Here is a 15,717-nt window from a genome sequence, read left to right on the forward strand (position 1 = left end):
TAAACACTTTCGTTGACGAATTTTGTATATATTTTTTACTTCTATGCACGATAAATTCTTCCTAGATATATTTTTTTCTAAAGTACACAATAACTAAAATACCTGATCAACATTTTAAAACTTAATAATAACTGTAATAAATAATTTTTCTTATACATTGATACCCCGACCTTCCGCGATAAGTAAAACAACTAGGTATAACCGCGTGAGACAAATTCGCGTAAGCCATGCAAAAAATTTACGTCCTATGAAATATCATCCTTGACAATTCCCTTTACTATATTATAAAAATAATAAGAATAAGAATTTATATCAAGTTTGATAAGAAAAACGTTATAAATAAAAATTAAAAAGATTAAAAAATCAAGTCAGTTCGGATTTGCGTAAGTCGGGGTAATATAAAAAATGGCGGTAAGGTAAGTCGAAGTAACATAAATCGAGGTTGGGTAAGTCGGGGTATCACTGTACATCTTACTGTTCTAGCACTTACCAGTTCTGCAACTATTTTCTTTTCAAGCCGTTGACACTCGTTCATCGGCTTCTTGAATGTGTTTGTGTTACTCTGAAACAAATTATAATTTCATCAACATTGCTTTGTTAATACTATTTTCATTAAAGTTTCAAAATAATTGAACGCTATTTTTTTTTTGGAGAGGAGGAAAAAACCCTTCTTTCTTGCTTTGTTGACCAATACCCCGGAACCTCGTTAGCATTACTTCGAGGTGTTTGGTACTCCACCCTGCCGGTTTTATAATGGCATGTCCTCCTCCTATTCCTTCTATTTTTTCTTCTCCTGCAGAACCACTCTCACGTACTCCAACATTCTTTGCCGATTGTTTGTCGTCGCCATCATCCATGGAATGCCTACTTCCATGGCCTATCAGGCACTTCGTTTCATTTTGATAATGTAGCCGTATTTCAGACCAACGCTGATAATCAAAGGTGTGTTCGGCGGAATCTACGTGTCCCGGACAGTCGCATGTATGTTATACCCATGTTTATAGCAGCTACTCACACTCATAGTTAATAGCCTTAGGGCCTGCTTTACCAGTTGTGGATAACGCTATTTGACGGATGACGATACAATTAAACTTTGACAGCGGGAGGTAAAATAATTTAGGTAGTGAATTGGGGGTTTGGTGAGCGTGAGGAACAAGGTGTGAAGTTCCTCATTCACCATTGCAAAGGGATCCTCCAACCAGACGGATTATAGACGATTAAGACGAAGACGAAGACATTCACCAGTGTGACCTCATTCCTACATACATATTTTTAGCAGAGGAAGTTTTTAGAAGTTTTTTAAGAAGTTTTTTTTAGAAGAGGAACCTAAATATATGATACAAAGTAATATAACATGTATAAATATTAGTAGTTTATGCAACTGTCATATAATGAAGGGTATTAAAACACGAGTATGAGTTTATGAAACGAGCGCAGCGAGTTTCATAATAGTAACGAGTGTTTTAATATGCAGTTGCATACACTACTTTATCTTCACTAATGCAATTAATCAAACAACAAGAGTAAAAGCTGACAATAGTTTATTTATAATAATTGTTCAAATTTTGGATGGTACAATTTTGAAAGTTAATGTTAATTATTGATCCAGCAGAGCTGTAGTGGTCGCGGGGCAAACAGTAGAGCTCGTAGACGGAGTCGGAATAAGTGATTATATTCTTTTTCATATAATTTTCTAGATTTTTCTGGCAAAAGATTGTGAGTTAATTTTGTTGCCAATTCTAGAATATCCGGAGGCGTACAAATATCATCGTCGCTATCCATTTTTAACTTTTAATTTATTAAATTAAATTCACGCGTACGTGTATTGTCAACGTGATTTTGCCGCCATTAAAATCTAACCAATGAGAGCGCAGCTGCGCGCATGCGCGCGATGTTAAATTGAGATTTTACGATATCGATGTGGATATTATACCATCATGTGAAATTGCTTAAATTGAGTGTTTTGTTGTCTGCGCTATAACAGTAGTAATTATAAGTCAAGTATTGGAAACATAAGTAGAATGTTACAACATTAGTGTAGATAAAAATATATATAACATATATGTAATATATAAGAGCGAGCGGCTCAACTTTTTTTTCTGTATGTTAATTTTAACTATAAAACAACTAGTTGTCACAGAGCCAGAGCACATACCTTGTTTGGTTTTGTAGTGGTTTCCAGGACCTTATTAATGTCTTTGAAGGAGTGAATAGAAACGTCAAGTGTGGAGGCATCATGTTTCTCATCTTTTGTCGTATGTTTCTTCTTTGCTTCTGGTTGTGACTGCTGTAAGAGTATTAAAGAATAATTTTTATTTTTATCAATTGTTTTACAAAAATTAAAATAATTAATAATTAGGGATTGATAAATGAAGAAGTAGAAGATTTCCTTTAGTGGGATTTTGCTTTGTGGGATTTCCCTTAGCTAGTTTTAGTTGCTCATTATTATATGAAAATAAATTGATGAGCATAATTTTTGGTGTAACTGCTCTAACAGAACCACATAATGCCTTAGCACAAGGCATTATGTGTAATTATTAATATGACAAAAAAATGGGGCCTTACAAATAACAAAGTGGTAGCGTTTATCACGAACAATGGTGTAAATGTCGTTAAAGCTTTCACAAATGATTATGGCAAAAATAAACACATGCCATGGCCCTTACATTAAACTTGGTAGCATCAAAACCATTTGACAATAACGATGGACTGGAAGAAGCCAAGAATTTACTAACAGCTGTCAAAGATGTTACTACATATTTTAAGCATAATACAAATAAGGATGACACATCACTGATCCACTCTGCATGGCAGAGGGCTGGTGCATTTTTTGCCCAGAGAATCAGCATAGCGATTCAACGGGGAAATGCTGCCAGCATTCTTGGCACAATTCCACGCAGACATGATTTATACCAAAACTATCTGTAAATATTTTAGTTTTCTTAAGTTGTGAATTGTAAATATGTGCAATGTTTAATAAACTATTGTTATTATTCAATAAAGATGACAAATGGGTATTCCACTGAAGTTTTGAGTCCAAATGTATCCCTAAGAAAACTGTACTTTCATTGACAATAAGCCTTTCGTTATTTATTATAAAATTATAATTTGGATGCTTAACATTAGGTAACGAAAACGCAACGCGCTTGGTTGTTTTTTGCGTTCAAAACCAAGTTGTTTGTCTCAAACCAATCTTGAATTCGCGACAAAGAACTGTCACGTCATGATAATTTCCTTTTTAGCATCAACTTTAAACAAAAGAAATAGCACTATATCACAAATATACTTAACATAAAATGGCAGATCATTTAGAATGGAGGATGGTAATATGCTATGCAGTCACTGATGTTTCATTGTTTCGCATAATTTTACTCGAAATTTTTTTCATACGAAGAAATCTTAATAAAATTTTTAATACTTTATTGTGCATATTACAAGCTAGCGTCCATAGGTACCTTTAAAAATAAAACTAACAAAATAGTATCATGCACAAAGGCGGTCATATCGCTAGGTAAGCGATTTCTTCCAGACCTTGGGGTAGAGGAGATTTTAAAACAAATCAGAGTAGGGTCATCAAAAAGGCAAAACAAAAATTAAAAACAAGTGGATCCTACAATCTAATAATGCAATAATATATAAATAGTATATAATATAAATAAACACACAAATAAATACATACACATTATGCTTTATGGTAAAATGTAACTTACATAAGTATGATGTGACAAATCATCCTCCCAATTATTTATCTGGTCAGCGAGAGCTGCTAATCTGCCGTACTTCTTTCCACCAGTCCTAGGTTTGGGATCTTCCTTGACTAGAGGCGGAGTAGCTGATGTAAACTCTTGCTCCGTTCGGTGAATCGGTGAAGATAATTCTGGTTTATCTGAAAACATATTAGTTTTATTCAATACCTTTTTTTCTAGTTTAAATTTTGTTTAAATTTAGTTGCTGTCAGATTATTTAATGTATATTTTTTCTTATTGTTTCACTCCTATAAATCAAGCAAGATGTTTTATAGCCTATGTTCCCAAAAAAATCTCTAATAAATAATACTTATAATCATAACACATTCAATGTAGTGTCAAATGAACATTGGGATAACATTGGGGTGAACCTGGTAATCTATATAAAATTAAAATAAATTGCCAAATGTCTTGCCTAAGCCCAAAACTCAACAGCAGCACCACTTTGTCTGTCATATTCTTCTCTACCTTTATTTTTACATAATGAAAAATTAGGCAAATAACACAAATAGTTGTAAAATTTCAGAAAATGTCAGATTATTTCTTTCACTTCACACATTCAACAGATCGTAAGACAAAATATAGTGCTAAATTTCCAGTGTCGCTTTACCAGCCTTCCTATCTTCTGTCCATAGTTCAGCAAATCTCATAAGTAAAATTTTAAGGGAATCCCTTTCAAACTTTGATATTGCTGGTTTGGAAGAAGCTAGAAACGCTTTCTTAAAGTGCAGGCCGCTTTTATATACTTAAGGTTTTTAGTTTTAGGTTCATTGTTATAACTCAGATAGTAAAAAGATTGAAATTAATTTATTACAAAGTATCAAGCACACTCTTGTAGTTTAAATTAGATGACAAATTTTTAAATAAAGTGCTTTCTTGCAGAAGTAAATCTTAATATATATAAATCTCGTGTCACAATGTTTGTCCTCAATGGACTCCTAAACTACTTAACCGATTTTAGTCAAATTTGCACACCATGTGCAGTTTGATCCAACTTAAAAGATAGGCTATATTTTATTTTGATATATTATGTTATTATTATATTTCAGAAAAAAATAAGGTGATACGAAGTTCGCCAGGTCAGCTAGTTCTTAATATATCTATGACAACTTTTGCAATTTCATCATTATACTAGCCCGTTGGCGCAGTTTGTAGTGACCCTGCTTTCTGATCCGAGGGTTGTGGGTTTGATTCCCACCTATGTCTGGGTATAATATAAATATTTATTTAAATATTTATATATGTATTATTTAAAAGTGTGTTTACCGAAAAAAAAAAATGTAGCTATATACCAGTCGGCTGTTACCTATAACACAAGCATTAAGTTTCTTACATAGGAACAGACGACCATGTGTGTATTGTGTAAATATTATATCATCTGTAACTATCTTTAAATTTGTTTTTTAATGCATTTGTGGTTTGGCTTATTTTATCTATATATAATAAAATGGTAGGAAAGTCAAAACTGTATATTGAATATAAAAAAAGTACCGCATTTACTTCAAATTTGGCACGAATATTATTAAGAAGTTTGGTCAACATATAGGCTACATATTATCATGCTATCGCCTACCGGGAACGAGCAGTGAATTTAATTTCCTCAACGCATTCTGTAACAACGTGTAATCTAACGACGCATATTTGCAAGTTGTTGTTATTATGTTAATAACCATGCTATATAAGCTACCTTCACACTATAAAAATCTGCAATAAGAATGCTGAAATATAAGTAGACAAGAAAATTTGAAAGCAGCGCTATCTATGAGATTTTTATGTAGATATAAAATGTAAAGAAGAAACGGGTAAATGAATGTTATTTTAAAAGGTATAATAGTAGGTATTTTTGGTGCTGTATAGCGTTCACGCAGACGACGTCCCGGGCAGCAGCTAGTACCACATAAAAATAATACTCAATAAAAAAAAATTAACACGATAAGCCATAAAATCTAACAAATAAATTAAAAAAAAAAGATAATTTTTTTTTTCTAAATTTCTATATCTGTTTGTAGACTAAATAATAATAAAGAAACACATTTAATAAATCTAATTATTAAATAATTGACGAAAAAAGTGTATAAGGCGAGTGTAAACGGAAGGGTTGGAAGAGGTAGACCTAGGCAGACGTTCCGAGACCAAATAAGAGACGTCTTGATAAAAGGCCAGGTCAAGAGTACCCTAAACTTAAGAGCATATATGAAGGGAATAATGAAAGTGGACGAAGCGAAAGAAGTATGTAAGGATCGTAGCAAGTGGAGAGAAGTGGTCCCTGCCTACCCCTATGGGAAAGAGGCGTGATTATATGTAATTATTAAATGAATTAATTCATATAGTAAAAGAACAAGTAAGTGGATTTATCATTTTTATTTTAGCATGTCTTGTAAAAGGATGTACTGCATCAGGCACTCTTTCTTAACAAAGGGAATTTTAACTAATTAAATTATCTATATAGGAAACAGATGGAGATAACAAATTTAGAATATTCAACTTAACATAACAGCTCTCGTAAATAAAATCTTTTGTTAAGCTTAGTTAGTTTTAGTAATAATTTTATATCCCATTTTACATCCTTTGAGTACTATATGATACTATTATGTTTATTATTACAATATATTATACTGATATATTATAAAATACAGTTAAATTAAATATCAATAATATAACAAAAACAGTTCAATTGATATTATCTTTCCAACAGTAAATAGACATTTTTTTCCATACCTTTGTTCTTATTTTAAGTAACAATAAATGCAATATTTATGTTTTTATGGGCTATAAATTACAAAAATCATTAAGGAACTCACCGGAATATAAATTTCCAAGTCTGTCCAGTCTTGATTTAAAGTTATGACGTAGAGCCGTCTTTTCAGTCTTTTCATCAGCCATCTCGATTGCTTTCTTTTCTACTTGCGGAGTTTCGTCTGAAATTTCATAAGAATCATATTAAAAAAAAAAATTTAAACGATTTTTACAATAATATTACTTATAAGAGACATACAAAATGAGTATTAATTATCCTAAGTTTTATTTACACATTAATTATGTAACAACATTATAACTAACCATTTGTATATATAGCTTGTACAACTTATTATACAAAAATTTAATGACAAACAACAATTTTTATAAACACAAAAGAAACAGTGATAGAACTACTGTCCATCAACTTATTTACAATATTGACAATTGACCAAACATCATTTGTTAATGCTTACCAAGAATGCTATCTAAGAGTGCTATCTAAGAGTGACTAATACACAAAACATACAGGAAAACTTATGGTTAGCCATTTGTGTTGTTGACCCTTGGTTTATGAGTAAACTTTATTTGATTTTATATAGATAGGTTTAACCATCATAATAAGTCTATATTTAGACAATGGACAATAATACACACGCTGTATTAAAAATACAGTCGCAAACCAGTCTGTATATCTAGAGACTAATATTATTAGAAAAAAGTCTAGGCATTGGATCTTACTCTGTAATAAATGTGAAAATAACTCTATTTGTCTGTTACACTTTCAAACCTAGTCTGCTGAATAGATTTTGATGACATTTGGTACAAATATAGAGTAGATCTAGGGAGAGGGCATAGGCTACCAATGATTGTGAAAAAGGAGCTTGAAGGGGTCTACTAACTACTAGTAAAATGCAAATAACGTCATGGGTACCAGGTAGTATGTCATATTTTAAGAAAAATGCATGTAAAAAGAATCTTTATGAGGAATAAAAATCAAAAGGAAATGTTTTAAGTTTCTGCGTTTCATTGCTTATTAATGAAAGCTAAACATAATTTGTTGCCATTACATGTTGCACGAGTGTGAATTAACATATAATATTACTATTATTGATTATTTTTGTCTTGCATAGAGCATTGAGTTAATTATATAACAATTCAGAAATTTAACTTAAAATTTAAAAAGTTACATGTAAATTCCAGTTATCAATGTGTTTGTTATAATTTGGTGAATAGTTGACGTTAGAATGAGATATTAATTTATTTTTAAATTAAATGTTACCTTACTATTTTAGAAATTGGGAATAATTATAAGGATAGTCTTAAAAAATTAAATAATAATAAATCACATCTGCTGGAAAATTAGCAAAACAAATACATGGTAGACAGCAAAATAGTTTTTGGAAACTAATTGTGAACTTTCTTACATCATTTACTTATAAGAAAAATAGAGCCTTACTAAAATTTAAAATTATTATTTTAAAATAGTTATCTGTAACTTAAAAATATCTAAGAATTTATTTCAAGGCTGTTGAAGACCGTCAATAACTTACTGTCTGTTAATTTTGAACTAAAAATATATACGTTCTTACCTTCGATTTCCTTAATAACAACGTTATTCTCTCTTGCAGCACTGGAATCGTAAACAATACTTATAGGAGCATCTCTTTCTTCAACTTGAACTTCTATTTGGATGTCATTTCTATGGGAAATGTTTATTTCCACTGAAACGTCAGAATTGCGGCGATTGAGACTGTGTTTAGGACTTTTAAACTCTTTCTTGGTAACTACAATATCATTGCGAGGCTTCTGCGGCGTCTCTACTAATGTTTGGTCAGATTTCTGAATAACATTCTTAATTATAGGCGTATCCTTATTTACTTCTTTGAAAGACTTTTTGGGGGATAGTATGGAATCCCTTGAGCTTTTTAGCGGTGATTTAGCAGGTGATACTTGATTTTTGATTATATTTTCAGCTAACGGTTTCCGCTTAGGAACAGCATGTCCAGAGTTAGCCAGTTTCTGGTCGATTTTTTCCTGTCTAGCACGCGCCCTTTCTAACATCCGCTGCAATTCATTGTAAGCAATATTATTATAAACTAACTCTATAAATTCAAGATGCGATGGCCGTTAAGGAAATTTGATCTAGACCTACCTGAGTGAAAGGATCCATATTAGTGTGTTAAAATAAAATTAAGTACACAATATCACATATACACCATTACGTTACTACACAGTTTTATTTAAATGTTAAAATTCAATCAATATAACACAATTAGGTGATGAATAGAGTTATCTGCAATTCTACATCCGTTGATACTTTGACATTATCAACAAACCGAAATTTTTGAATTAACTCGCTACTTGTAACACTATGGGTAGAGTTGAAGTGTTGCGGGCGAAGCCCATTATTTTGTCATAGACAATACCTACTGTACATAGTATTAAAATTAAAACGTTAAATTTTTCAAATAAATATCAGTAGATTGAATAAAAGTATAGGAATATAATTATTTCATATTTTAGTATGTCCTCCTTTTGATTTCAAACACCTATATTAAATTATTCTGAATATCAAATTTTTATTCTAGTGACAAAACATATTTGTGTGATTTATATATTATACTAGCTGTGCCCGCGGCTTCGCCCGCGTTGTAATCAGTGTGTCACAAAGTTTTCCCGGCAAACTTCCAGTGAAACTCTCATCAAAATCGGCTTAGCCGTTCCTCTTAAAGCCCTCTCTCCATTGATGAAACCGCATGAAAATCCGTTCGGTAGGTTTTGAGGGAATCGATCACACACACTTTTGGGGACTTTATTTTATAATACACTAACAGTTGCCCGCGACTACGTTCGCGTGGTTATGAAGACGTGCATAAGTAACTTTTAAAAAGAGACAATTGAGTATAATTTAATAGTTATTTTTATAAAACCTCTCTATACACCACATTTTTAGTTTTGTTTTCAGACTGCAGTATAAATAACCTATTAGGCGAACTTATAGCTGCTGTATATGTTTCATACAAACTACCAACCCCAATTAAACCCCATTAGCGGTGGAATATCGCAATATCCGTTCTTAGCGGACGTCTACTAACTATAATCTACCTCCCTGCCAAATAATGGATGGACCATCCAGCGGTTTTTGAGTTCTCGTGATGAGTAAGTCAGTAACCTTTCTCTTTTATTTAAATATATATATATATATATATATATATATATATATATATATATATATATATATATATATATAGATTACGATGCATTATTTGGACACCTACTCACCATCTATAGAGCAAACATTTTCAATTTCAAGTCTCTTACTTCAAAAACGCCCGTTTTATCCCCTTAGAGGTCGAGTTTTGTAAAATTCGTTCTTAAGGGATGTCTACACTCTATAAGGAACCTACCTACTAAATTTCAAGTTTGTAGCTGTTATAGTTTCGGAGATTTCGAGATGAGTGAGTCAACCTACCATACCCCGTTTTAACCCCAAAAGGGAATTGATTTCTAAAAGTACATTATTTGGACATCTTCTCACCATCTATAGAGCATACATTTTAAAATTTCAAGTCTCTTACTTCTAAAACACAGGACTTTCATACAAACTTCCAACCCCCGTTTTACCCCCTTAGGGATCGAGTTTCGTAAAATCCGTTCTTAGCGGACGCCTACGTCTTATAAGGAGCTTACCTGCCTAATTTCAAGTCTGTAGGTGTTATAGTTTCGGAGATTTCGTGATGAGTGAGTGACCTTTCGCTTTTATATATTATAGATAGATAGACTAGCTGACCACGCAAACGTTTCTTTGCCATATATGTTATTAACCCGCTTAATCCCCCCTCTCCCCTCCTTATAACTTAGGGGTATGAAAAATAGATGTTGGCCGATTCTCAGATCTACCCGATATGCCCACAAAATTCAATGTTGACACCACAGAGTTCAATGTTTAACACCATGACACGAGAATTTTATATATTAGATATATTTATTGATTACTTTTTGCAATGCTTTAGCTAGTAAAAAAAAGAAGAAAAAACAGCGGTACAGAAATAAAATTAAACAAAAAGTAGTTACAATGACAGCATGCAAAGCCCCAACCATCACTCTATGCTCCATGGCCCCAACCAACCCCAGGTAAGGGTTATTTATTTTATTTTTACTTTAGCACTTTAAAAGAATAGAGAATTTGATATATATTACCCATACCATTTAGAAAATAGTTCATAATATCTAAATGGGAAGCAATATGGTAAAAATAAACATTACTATATTTTTTAATCAGGAACTAAGTAGTAACATTTACAAAAAAAAGAAACGAAATTGGGATTTCGTGCTTAGAGGCTTTTTATAGCAGCTGGTATCGCCCTATGAAGTCAGCAGACTTCAAATGTTAAACAGTCAAAACTACTGGACAACAGTCAGCTAAAGGTATTTCCAAAACCGCGTATCTACATATCATGTCATAGAAAGAATGGTCGTTTTGCTTGTTGCTCATGAATATACAAATTTTTTCGATGAAAAATTGGACTTGAAAAGCTAGGCCAGATGCTGGCCGGCCTAAATAAGTCCTCCTAACAATTCGGTCTCGGTATAAATTTGGACAAAACGGAAGTTATCTTTAACAACCAAGTTATACCAAAATCGATATCGGTCGACGGTATCCTTTTAGAAGTTGTTCAGTATTATGTCTATCTTGGTTACACCATTCAACTATGATGAAACAACTTCGAGAAGGAAGCTGATAGGAGGATTTTGTTGGGTTGGGCAGTGTTTGGCAGGCTTCGACGAGTCTTCACTTCGAAGATTCCGCAATGCTTGAAGACAAAAGTCTTCGAGCAATGCGTTCTGCCTGTTTTAGCATACGGTGCCGAGACGTGAACACTGACAAGGCTACTAATCTAACTAATTTAAAAATACTACATTTTGAAAATTTGTTATCTGTATTGTAAGATAATATTTAAATGTGACGAATTGTAAAAATATGTATAACTATTTAATTACATAATTGTCCGGGCGTCAGTATTGTAAATGGCGTGCCCTTCTATAATTGCGGGTACACGAACTTTTTAACAACATGTAAGTAAATAGGTACGCTAGATAGTTTGCTGTGTACCTTGCGTTGATGAACATTGAATAAATAAATAAACTTGGGCAGGCCTATGTCAAGCAGTGTACTGCGATAGGCTGAAGTAAAATGTGTTTAGATCATGACATGAACGATGAAAAAAATCTCAATTAAAAAATCTAATCGAACAATTTCAACGCTGATTTTGCTTCATTTTCAATTAAATCCGGAAAAAATGTGACTTTCTTGCCAAAATTATTACTGCCCATTGAAGCTCAAAGAAATACGTAAAATTGGTACAATTCTTAAGTCAAAACATCCGTCGTTAGCTGAAAGTAAGTAACCTTTTATTTGCATATTGGTAGAGAAAACATTTTTTTATTTCAACCTTACTTATACATTTACGTATTATGGTCCGGGGGCCAGTGATAGATTTTTATGACAAGTTTCCTACTAATGAAACTTCGTAAAATGCGTTAGGAATTTATATATTGGATATAAATAAAATTTGTAACATTCTGCCTTTCTTTGTGTTATTTGTAAGTATATAGTGCGATTACTTTACACTAATTTATGACTTATTTTTATTTACTTACTAGCGACCGATTGTTCCTCTGCTAAGTATTGGAAAACTTTACAAGAATAAATCTGTCAAGTTTAGCACTTAGCAACGTATTTAGCGATTCTGTTTTACTTGTATTGTATTTGTAGATATGCGTAAAATTTTACATCACATTTCAGAATATAATATATAGTATTAAAATATTTTTTTTTACACACCTACGTTGGATTGATTATGATTTTATCGAAAAATAATTTAAATGTAAATAAAAGTAATGTCAAACTGATGTTAATTTGATAAATAATAATTTAAAGGTGTGAAATTGCGAATTTTAGGAATTTTGCTGTGTGGCTACGGCAGTAAAGAATATAGCAACCCCCTCTCTTCACCTGGGTGTCGTAGGAGGCGACTAAGGGATAACACAGTTCTACTACCACATTGGAACTTAAAAAGCCAATCGATGGCGGGATAACCATCCAACTGCTGGCTTTGAAATACACAGGCTGAAGACGGGCAGCAGCCTCTTCGCTGCGTCAAAGCCAGCCCTGCGGTCACCAACCAGTCTGCTCAGCGTGGTTTCTATGAACAAAACACATGAGTTCGCGCCAAAAATGGCGCAAACTTGTGGAGGCCTATGTCCAGCAGTGGACTGCGATAGTCTGCAGTGACTAGAGTGAGTGAGAACTAGCGACCTCTGTCCACCCATATTTTTTTACACGATAAGTAATCACCAACATATCATATACTTAAATCTTCTCCGAAACAAGCTGTATTTTATGGTATAATTAAGTGTTATTCCAATTGGTTCAGTGGTTTTCGCAGTATATCTACCCGAACAAAAAACCAGCTTTCCGTTTATCAGTATAGATACCTAATTGAAAATACAATACATAGCGTTTTGATTGATTATGAATAAAAAATACTAGATTCAAATTGTTCTTGAGATAATAAGAGATATTAAGGGGCTACACTACCTCAGCTCGAATTCAGATTTCACCCGTACTAAATACACATGAGAATTGAGAGCGCTTGGTTGTTCATCGCGCGAATTATATGTATTTTCTCCCCACAAACATTATCAATAGTTATTTTTTTAAAAACGCAACATATAAAATGTTCTTCATACTTATTTCAATTACCATGCTTAATCTCAAGTTCATAACTTCTATATTTACTGAGATATTAAGGTTTTAATACAAAAATAGAGGTAACTTTGCGATTTTTTTGCATCGAGAAAATTTTATGGAATCGTGTTTTCGAAACATATGAAAGATAGTTTATGTCCTGAACTTTACCATACATAAATTTCAAACTTAAATATTCAGTAGTTTGGAAGATATGGACATCCTGCCGAGTGGAAAATGAGCTATTTGAGGTAGCATACACTCTTAACAAATACATCATTGATAAACAAAGTCAGTACATCATCACTACATAGTATAAAACAAAGTCGCTTTCTCTGTCCCTGCACATGTATGTACGCTTAGATCTTTAAAACTACGCAACGGATTTTGATGCGGTTTTTTTTAATAGATAGATTGATTCAAGAGGAAGCTTTATATATATAATAACATCCATTAAATAGTGGAGAAATACTGTTATTTTTGAGTTTTCTAATGTTATGTCGTAAATAATCATTATTTTTTCGCTTAAATTGCAAACGCAGGCTGAACCCTACGAGATTTATCAAAATAATGTACTAAGTATTGTACACATTGAAAAGGTCTACAAAAAACTCTACGATGGTATATACCTATCTCTTATGGATATCCCACAATAACATTTTTTTGTCATTTACTTTTTACGACAAATAATGGCTAATTTTTGAAGCGATTTTAACCAATACAGCATTAATCTTTATCCAATTAAATACCTTAAATACATTGGTGATTTAATATAGATCTATATGGCCCTTTACAGCATATGATTTAAATGAATATTTTCGAAGATATTACAGATTTAAAAATCGCGGTACGTAGCGTTTGCGGCGGTTCCGGCCGGCTTTTACTCTAAGTTAACTAGTGTTGCCCAAATGCAAGAACAAGACGAGACTTAGCCAGTCTTGGTCTTGGTCTTGCGCCAATACACCTGGTCTTGGTCTTGGTCTTGGTCTTGCGCTCCCAGTCTTGGTCTTGGTCTTGCAGCAAGAGTCTTGCAAGTCTTGCAATTACCTATTAGTCTATTACTATTTATTAAAGTTTACTTTAAATCTTAGAAAAACGTATTAGAATTGGAACATTGTGAGCTTGAATTAACATAGCCATAGTAAAGATCAAGCAGATTAATAAATAACTGAAGATTTGATAAGAAATTCGAAAAATCAACTGACCTATATGTCGTTTTCCATGGAAGTAACTGTTTCTTAATAAACATTTATGATTTATAAGCTTACATTTGCTAAAACATGTAAAAAAACAAATTAATTACAATAACTTGACTGTATTTTAAAGAACAATACTTATCTGTCTAGAAAGAGATTGAACCCTCAACTTATAAGAAATTTAATAAAAGAGTTTTACGATTTATCATTTATTTGAATAAAAAATAAAATACAACACAAATCAACAGCTTTATCATTAGGTTATGATACTTTATATCAATTTTTTTGACCAAGAATTAATACAAAGTAACCATCTGGCTGACTCATCACTTAACTTATTTCTATGTTTTCTAATTACTAATGATGCTTTAGAAAATAACCTCTCAGCAGGTACTGAAGTTGCAGGTATTGAGAGAAAATCACGGGCCATTTTCGATAAAATCGGATACTCTGTCTCATGCGTCCTCCACCAATCTAAAATGTCTTCCGAGCTGGCAGTTCTTGGTTTTCTCAGGTACTCCTCCAACTCGTCTATCACTAAGCCTTGAAGACAAGATCCAGATGACGTCGAGGGACATTCATAGAGTTTATCAAAGTCTATTACGTCTTCATCTTCATCACATACTTTATTTTCTTTTTCTGGTAATTCCAGAGATTTGTTCAGTGAGTGTAGACTTTTATATTCTTCATAAAGTTCATTGAACTTGCGCAGACTTTCTGTTTTAAGTTGCTTCCCCCACATTGTCAGGTCAAAAGTCTGAGCCTTATGCCTTGGGTCTAAAATTAAAGAAGTACAATAAATCCAGTTGCTCTTCTTGTAATGTTTAAGCATTTTGTCTCGAGCTGCTTGGAAAGCTAGAATGAGCCTTTCATCCACTTCAGATCGATTAGGTTTCTCATCTAACTGTTTTACCATGGATTCAATTTTATCTAGCAAGAGATTGAATGATACAATGACTAGCGGTAATGTAACATATTTGTCTCCACCAAGTTTTGTACTTAAAAGTTTAAAGTTTATTAGAAATTTATGTAATTTTTCGAGTACCTGCCATTCATTAGCTGTGATTTGAAAATCATTTAATTCGGTGAACTGCACAATATGTCAATGCCCGCTCAAGCGGCAAATTTCTTTGAGAAGTAAGTACAAAACCTTTGATGCCGCATTATCAAAGTGCCGATGGTTAAAACATAACTATGCATGCACTCAGTTTGATTTTAATAGATATTTTTTTATTCGCTATGTTTATGGTATTAGTCGTAATGCGCATAGGTCCAGTTTTTCATA

General features: G+C 32.6%; 1 long non-coding RNA gene across 1 annotated transcript; it reads right to left on the minus strand.

Annotated features, from left to right (window-relative positions):
* Positions 1 to 514: 514 nt before the first annotated feature.
* LOC123665618 lies at positions 515 to 2,210 on the minus strand. The gene is made up of 2 exons (XR_006745086.1): positions 2,156 to 2,210; positions 515 to 562 (listed from the first exon to the last, which is right to left on the minus strand). It is a non-coding gene; the product is annotated as an uncharacterized LOC123665618 (long non-coding RNA).
* Between the last annotated feature and the right edge of the window lie 13,507 nt (positions 2,211 to 15,717).

The sequence above is a fragment of the Melitaea cinxia genome, chromosome 24 (assembly GCF_905220565.1).
Source record: "Melitaea cinxia chromosome 24, ilMelCinx1.1, whole genome shotgun sequence".
NCBI classification, from domain to species: Eukaryota; Metazoa; Arthropoda; class Insecta; order Lepidoptera; family Nymphalidae; genus Melitaea; species Melitaea cinxia.